The sequence below is a fragment of the Pinus tabuliformis genome, chromosome 9 (genome assembly GCF_031772625.1).
Source record: "Pinus tabuliformis cultivar Carrire ecotype Pingquan chromosome 9, CPIR1, whole genome shotgun sequence".
NCBI classification, from domain to species: domain Eukaryota; kingdom Viridiplantae; phylum Streptophyta; class Pinopsida; order Pinales; family Pinaceae; genus Pinus; species Pinus tabuliformis.
In genome coordinates, this window is record NC_142307.1 from 448679633 (window position 1) to 448688846 (window position 9214).

Below are 9214 nucleotides of genomic sequence, written 5' to 3' on the forward strand. Positions count from 1 at the left end.
CCTCGGCTTCCCAAATTGTGTTCTCATCATCCTCCTACATTTGTACCACTCATTAAAGCTTCTATTCTGCATACCCCACCATCTTGCGGATGTAGCACAGTGCCCCATCAAATGCCTAGAAGAGATGCTTTTCTGGTACCTCCCTTTCAAATGCATCCAGAAAGACATCTGCATCATTCAGGCCATCATAAGTAAGAAAATTTCTTACCTCTGATGACACACAACGTAGCAACCAGGTCATCATGTTACAGCTCAGTGTGGTTACTTCATGTAATCGATTCAACCAGTGCTCTAATTCTTCATTAGAGTCTGAGGTACAAGAACTCTCGCGATCCCATGTAATTCACCCATCTGCGGTGGGATTCACCGAATCTTGGTATCATGTTGCTATCTTATAGATACAGTCTAGATCATCATCACTCTCATAATTGCGGATTGGTTCAGTATAGCACGATCATTCAACAAGATCTAGGGGTACTATTACATAGAGTGATTTCTTCACAAATATCATCTTTCGTTCCTTTAGATTGATTACCCTATTCATATTAGTACCCCAATCAATTCCCAAGTGTGCAAGATAGGGGTTGTTGTCATCCACAATTTCTATCACTTCAAAGTAAGCCAGTGTTCCCGCAGCTTCAATATCTACATTCAACTGCTACAGCTGCCCCATGGGGATGATCTTCTGCTAATTCGCCATCCTTAGTTGAATTGAAGACAACTGTAGTGCGGGTCTCCCCATCCATTCCCAAGTCTATTTTGATAGGACGTTTACATATGACCCCAGGTCCAAGATAACCCGATCCATCTCATACTCTCCTATCTGCAGAATTAGACTCATTTCACATCACGTCCTAGTTTTATGCTTACCAAGCTTTCGTATTACGCATGACTCAATCGAAGTGTTTCGACGCATCTATTTATGAGATCCTTTAGCCCCTTCACATCCTTTCTATCGTGCAGTAGCTTCATGCGGGTCTCTAAGAAGGTTGTAAGCATAGAAGGATCCATCTCCTAATCAGGCTTATCCTTGATTCCCAAGGTAGAGGCCTTAGTGAAGCTCTTCTTCACTTCCACAAAGGTTTCACGTGTGCACTCCAAATAGAACTCAGCCTCCTTTGTTAGAGCTTTGCGAACCCATGTACTATCTTCAGGCTATTCCCCTTTGTCATCTCCTATTGTGATTCCACTTCGGAGCATTATATTCACATTTGGATCCTCTTCACGTAGCTCAGACCTCATCATCTATAGGTTCTGAGTCGGTAGAGGTGGTAGCACTCCTTTGTCATGTATCCTAGTTATCAGCATAGGAAAGTATTCTGTTTCATGATCAAACAAAGTGCAATACTTGTACAATGGATGTGTAGGGTTAGTGCAATCGTGCGCGTAGTATCCTGTTCCTCCGCAATTGTAGCAGATCAACTATCGTCGACGTCTGCTAGTTCCTCCTCTACCTCGGCCTCATCTGCACCCCTGAAATCTTGTTTGCGCAATACCCATGCTCTAGTCAAGGGGTCGTGTTTCTGCCTGGACCCTATACGCAGGATTTCTATCCATCATCAATTTGTAACTTCTGCAATTACCCTCATCATACCCTACTAGCTTACAGAAGTTGCAGAACAACTGTTGCGGTGTTTGTAAAAAATTTGCAACAAATGACAGTTATCCGTGGCATATTTTCCTACTCCCTGACAAATAGTGCACCAGAAGGTAGGCCCCGCGCTCGGTCCTGCTTGAGCTTCTGGCTTCAAAGGCATCGGTCCTCCTCCTGTAATATAGTTCGCAAATACAGGACAATGGTCTTTGTCATGCCCCTAACTCTTGCATGTTAGACACCATACCTCTTCGTGCACCTCTGTTCGAACTGTTTTGTCCTGCTTCAAACTTTGCATTTCAAGGAAAATATTTTTCAACCGTGCATGGATTTTTTTGAACCCCCAAATTTAGATCTTGCATCATTGTTTCATGCAGTATCATTACAATCTCCAAGGCCTCTGCCTGAGTTGTTATCTTTTGTTGTGACAGTGCAAACCTTAAGTGTGGTAGTAGTGAAGCCACAAACCATTCACAATGTTGTTCGTCTGTTATATTCATATTAGCTTCATGGATGTTACACTTCAACCTCTGGTCTAATTCCCAAGCTGTCTCGCCTGGCTGCATCGTGTTTTCCTTGAACCCCACAATAGACTGTGCTTCAGATTTAGGCCTACTAAATTCTTTGTTTAGCACGGTCTAGATGTCTGCCACTCCACCATTCGGGTTATCATTAGAGTACTTGATCTACCAAGTTAGCACGTGATGCTGTAGAGCACTAACCAATGTCACCTTCTTCATGTTATCATCTATAATTCCCTAAGCTTCCCATACAACTTTCATTCTCGGGTCCTCATTTCCCAAGCCTTTAAAAAAAGGCAGCTTCATTGAATTTTTCATACTGAACTGCAGTTGAGGCGGAGGTGGTACGAATGAAGTCGCAAGTGATGGCAGTGAAGCTGGAGGTGGTGTGGGTGGAGGTGGTATTCACAGGAATATTTATCTTATTAATTGAAGATCACTTCATGGAAAATCCTGCACATTCCCTCTTCATCACCTCGCAAAGGTGAAATAAATGGGCTATATTCAGGACCCTTTTTTCCTTCGTTTCTGCATGTTTTTCTACTTCACGTAACTCCAAACATAAAGGTAGCTGTGTAACCCATTTTTTGTACAATAACATCTTAATAGAGTTATTCAAAGATTTCACGTACTTACCTCGCGGTCCTTTGAAAAAGTGCCACTTCGCCTCGATGTAGCTGACTAAGGTATCGACCACAAATTCAGTTACAAATCCTCCTATGACACGATTGAACCAATGATTGACAGTGCGGTTGATTTTATCCACAGATAATTCCAACCTCCATACTAGCTTCAGGGTCCACACAATAGGACCGTTAAGTTTCCACCTTCCTTGGCTATCAGCTAGCTTCGTGATCCACTTATATAGCTCAACCGGAAAGGATAAGAAAAATATCTCATGGATCTCAGTATATAGGCACCTGTCTAGTCATTGTTCCTTTATCATTCATAGGTTTTTGCTCTCCTGCGTCACGAATTCGTGGATAATTATATCCAAGTAGTCTCCAATCTCTCTTTTGGTTAGATTCCAATGATACGACATCACACATCTCTTATGAAAATTTCCATCCTAGCAACGGAACCAGTTGTTGGCTTGTGGGGGCCTGACCCAACTTTAGCGTTAATTATCCAAACAAATCCCTACACTACTGGCCCTTTCGGCATCAGCCCGTGGAGCACGGACTGAAGACTCACCCGAAGCAAGATGATTGTGAAGTCAGTTTATTATTCCTATTCCTGCCTTCACACAGGTCGCTTCGCTCTAGAGCTTGCCATATGAGCCCTTTATTCCACCTTTCAGTACCTCTACGAAAAGGTACAATTGACCTTCACGCGGCCCTAACTTGTGGTTCAGGTACTTTCACACTGCAAAGGCAACATATTGCACAAATTCCCAAACTAGTCAAAGTGTTTTACTTATCTTATTAGATACTCACAGTTAGCACCGTGTAAATAGATATTATCATTCACGTTCAGTTATCCAACATAATTATACACATTTGCGCATCACATAAGAATTATAAAGGAAATTCATACATAAAATGACAAGATGAATTAATCAGAACAAAGACACAAAAATGACAGAATACTTCTCTTTATTGATATCTTCCAAGTGACTATAGACTCTATCCACCCTGCGCACATAGTTGCATGGGTTCGCGCACTCAGCTATGGACTTCCACCCTAGGCCTATGCACACTTAGCTACAGAGCCTTTATCTACACTATGACCCAAACCTAGACTTCTTACTTCAGAGCTACAATTCTCCTACCTCATATGACCCTCTAACTACTTAGAGCTTAGCTCTCTTTATACAATCCCATGGTTCACGGACCATGGGTAGATCTTTTACAGCCGAATTTACTTTACAAAGCTAATGGTAGACAATCCTTTATGACTTATCACACCTTCGCACTCTGCAACCACAAAATGCGGAGTCTTTACAAGTCTATTACAAAATTTGACAAAACATGGGATTTTAGCCCCAAAACTATCCTTGGGGGATCCCTCTCCCAACACCTTCATACCTAAGGAACATATAAAAAAACTCAGTGCAAGGATACACAAATGTATCTGCTTTGGGTACTTATACCTCCAAAGCATAGCATCTCTATGTTGAAGTGAATAAGAAGTTTATAATATCTAGAGATGTGTTTTCTTGAGTCTTCCAAGAGTAATAATGTTGTTGAGTGGCAGCTTAATCATTTAGATAGATTCAAAAATGAAAATTATTTTCAAGAGTTTGATAGTTATATTCCACATCTCCTTCTCTTAGCTCTATACTTTCTATAAAGAGCCTTGAAGAAATCAGGTTGAAGGAAATTCCTTCCCCTGCTTTTTCAAGAAGGAGCTAAGAGACTACTGGCACCAGCTAGCCAAATTTGACAAGAAGTGAGGGTACATGCAAGATATAAATCAAATATTAATGCAAAGGAGTAATGCAAAGGAGTTTACTGACTATATACATATCATCAAACATCTTTCATCCTGCTTAGGATGCCTTGCATCATTCCTGGTTGGTCATAATATCATGTTGGTCACAACCTCCGTAGCTTAAATAAACAAGTGGTATCACTCTTCATCTTCTAAGATATGTAATAAATAGGTGAAAGGGAGAAATACACGTAGAGGAAACACATGGAATGACCTTCAGTTCTTGCAACCATGCATGTCATTGAAGACATAATGATACGATAATGATAAGCAAACTTTTAAGATACAGTAAGAGGTGTATTTCAAAAGATGTGCTTTGTTTTCCATACCTAGCCGCCAAAAGGTTATGCATCAAATGGAGTCTTCATGCGGTCCCGATATTCTGTCATACCTTGGGTTCCTTGGTCTGCTTATTTTTCTCCTTAGCTCCTTCAGATTCATCTATCATGTCATCTTTTGTCATGGCCCTTGAGAGACATAATTGTGTAGTTTCAGTGGGTAGTGATTGTTGCGGGATGAGACCCTGCGAGGAAACATTTACACAGTTTTAGCTGGATGAAAGGCACTGCTATGGGATGAGGCCCTAGGAAGACACATCTATAGAATTTCAGGATGCAAGGCAATTTGGGTAGTCAAGGGACGAAACTGCACAGTTTCTGGAGACATTAGGTTCTGGCTAAGGGAAGGACATTGGAGGAAACCAATCTGTGGTTTTGAATGCTAAGGGAGGTTGGGATTTCTATGCATTTCACAATTCCAATAGGAAAGGGAAAAGCTTGAGGGTTACATATGTGAAGTGCACAGTTCAGGAAAGTTGGATGAGGCTAGGTTGATAAGGAAACTCCGAAATTTGGCTAAGTGTGGGATCAATGGAACTGATGTGAACAATGATAAAACTTGACTATGATCACACACTTGAAAACTTAGTGATACAACATAGACCATCCAGAACATATAACACATACTTTACTTAATGCAACAACCTTTGTGGAAGCTTATGGAAAGTGCGGCTCTGATGATAGACTTTGGGAGGATAAAGGCAACACTTGTGTAAGAGTGTGTGAAATGAGTGTGAAACATGTCTATGTGGTGAGGACAACCCATTCTCATAAAGGTTTCCCCTTGAAGAAAAACAAACCTCCCTTTGCATGACAAGTGATAACCCCCATGCCCAAAGATGACACATTCTATGTAAATATAAAAGAATGAATGACTCTTAAGATCGAAAATGGGAGCTTGAGATCATCAACTTACCAATAAGTTACTAAGGAATGATCGATCACAATATCCATAGTAGGCTCTAGAATTTAAGTGTAGGCCAAACTTTTGGAGGGTGTTGTAGCTACTACAACAAAGCCTTCACCTTCTTGCTAGCTTCTTTTTCAACCAGTGCCTTGAATTCTACGAACTTGGAGAATGTCTCATCTTTCTTCCACATGAAGAAGATCCAACACTTCCATGAGAAGTCATCAATAAAAATGACAAAATATTTGTGTCTGACAGTGTAGGTTGTCAAGAAAGGTCCATAAACATTATAGTGGATCCTTTCTATGACTGCATGTGCTTTCTTTTCCCGATCATGGAATGTGGATTTTATGTACTTCTGCAACCTACATCCTTTACATACATCCTACTGCCTAAGTGCTCCTTTAGGGAGGCCAGTGGTTATTTTTTGTATAATATTCAACGTACCATGATGCAAATGACCAATTATTTTGTGCCAAAGTTCATCGACATCATGACCTGCACTTTCTCTACCTTAGCGCTTAATGCAACACAATCTTCAACATCTAGCTTATACAGGTTCTTCACATGAACGCCAATCTGCTTCACATGTCCCATGGCTATGTGTCTCAGGAATGCTTTTACTTTGTTGCATATAACTTCACAACCATGGTAAACCAACCACTTGGTGAATTCTAGTAGACGGACCCCTAATCATTTACCTTTACCTTTTTTACTAGCGCCTCGTATTGAAAATTTGAAGACAAAATATTTATTTTCTCTTAAAAAATTGTCTTAAAATCCCCCTCCGTGTAGCAGTGCCGAATGAAATGATAGACAAGTTGTCTCTAATCGTATCAGTAGATATGAAAGGGATAGAAGAGGAATTGATGTCTGAGAAATCTTGTCAGTAGAAGTTGTCGTATTTTTCTTCGCTGACTAAGCCCACAAAACAAAGAGCCCAAAAAATCATTGTATTTATATAAGATAACGTGAATGGTAAGTAAAATAACAAACTCGGTATAGGCGCAAGATATTAGTAGCATACAAGCTGGCGCACTCTCAAAGTCAATTTTGTAGTTGTTAGATAATATTGCCTTAAATTGATATGTTTGTGTCTTAATTGTTAATTGTATTAAATAGGTTTCATCTAAAGTGACCATTATCTTAAATATAAAGTTTTGTCTTAAAATATGTTTGTCTCAAACTATTTTTGTCTTAAATATAAAGTTTTGTCTTAAAATAATTTTGTCTCAAACTGTTTTTGTCTTAAATATAACGTTTTTTCTTTGAATGTTTGTCTCAAACTACTTTTTTCTTAAATATAAAGTTTTGTCTCAAAATATTTGTGTCTTAAATCATTTTTGTCTTAAATATAAAGCTTTGTCTTAAAATATTTTTGTCTCAAACAACTTTTGTCTTAAAATATTTTTGTCTTAAACTATTTTTGTCTTAAATATAAAGTTTTGTCTTAAAATACTTTTGTCTCAAACTGTTTTTGTCTTAAATTTTATATTTAAGACAATTCAATTGATATTAATTTAAATGTAAAATAACTAAAATAAAAAGTGATTTTTTAAGACAAAAGATTTCTTCTCTTAAAAAATGTCTTAAAATTAACCTTGGTGTAGTAATGCCTCCTAGTAACGCTTTTCTCGAAGGGCTAACCCGTGTTACCCTGTCTAGGCTTAGTTTATCACAATCTATGCGCATCCCAATGAAATGTAGAGGAATATACCTTGTTTTTTTCTCATGGTTTTTGATGGAGAGAATCAACTTGAGTAGACCATCATCTAGAAGGTGATCGATTCAAGGGTTTCGAGGTTTAGTGATGTATATTGATTAGAGAGTATGAGAATGAGAGGGTGTGTATGGTACATGTTTGCATAGTTGGAAAGAGGATCAAATCTCAGACTTGGAGAAAACTTCAGAGGATGATGGAGCTACAATACATTTATATTTCTAATCTATTTGTGTTGCAAATTATTACTATATATCTATATATATATCTATATATATATATATATATATATATATATATATATATATATATATATATATATAGATAGATATAGATATAATCAGAATGATGAGGAAAAGGGATTTGGAGCATCAGTATTGGGAGAGATCGAGATGGAGCGTGCCAGAATAGGGTAATTTCTTAGGGTTTACTGCATAACCCTACAGGCTGTAGCCTATACTGTAGCCGTTTCACTTCCTCTCGCCGGTGTCGTTTAACCATTTCCACACCCGTCGCCATCCGCTACTGACTGCTGGCTGGAATGGAGGAGAATATGGAGACAAATCAAGTGGATTACTCCGAGGACCCTTTCCTGGTTCGGGTAATCTTCGGTAACCCTAATTTCTCTATGTCGGTTTCTGCCCCTTTTCCGATATCAGACTTTACGTCACCTGTTGTCTTGCTTGTCGTCACTTTGCCTGGCTATAGCGCTGCTCCCTCTACCTCTGAGCCGCCCCCTGTTGATTCTCCGGGTCTAGAAGCTCCTCCCCTATCTTCAAGCACTCTGCATATTCTCTCCACCTACATGCCACACTTGCTCTCATTTGACCCTCACCCGCCCCTCTTCATTGTCCTCTCTATGCCCCTGGTGAATGCTCCCATTGTTGGACCTAATATCCCCCTTGTGCCTGGCCTGCGGCCATCTTGTTATTTCGAAACCTCGGCGGTAATCATTAAACCTGTCAAGAATATCTCCCCTGAGGGTGTCCAATATCCCTTTGTTGAACATCCTTCGGCCTCCCGTACCAAAACGAGGAAGACAAAGTGCATAAAGGCGACTACTAAAGATATTACTATCAAATTTGGCGAGACCTCGACCATAGGGGAAGTTGCGGTCATGGCGTGCACGGTTTTGGTTGGACATGTGCGACGACGTGCTTCCTCTGCCAACAAGCTGTCGCAATGGGTCAAGGATATTTGGGGTGCCCTATTGAAAGAATTGCCAGATGTTCACGTTTTGCCCCGAGGATGGTTCTCTCTACATTTTGCAAAGGAAGTCTACACGGATCTAGTATTGGCAAAGTACTGGCATATTGAGATGGCTCCAGTTCTTCTCAAGCGGTGGAGCCCCCTTTTCGACCTGGAGCGTGAACAAATTGGGGCAGGGCCTCTGTGGGTCAGACTGCTAGGGCTACCACTGCAGTATTGGAGTGAGGATGTTCTCATCAGAATTGGAAATGCTCTTGGCACCTACCTAGACCATGATTGAACATTTTTGGAATCGAAGAATCAAACTTTGGCTCGTGTGCTGGTACAACTGGACACACGTGAAGCACTGGACGAGAAGATTACTCTTAAGTGGGGGAAATACAGCAGGACTCACATTTTGGATTATGAAGGGGTCCCGTTTCGATGCAGACAATGTCAGAAGGTGGGACACCTCTACAAAGAGTGTCCGCTTAACAAAAAGCCAGAGGACTC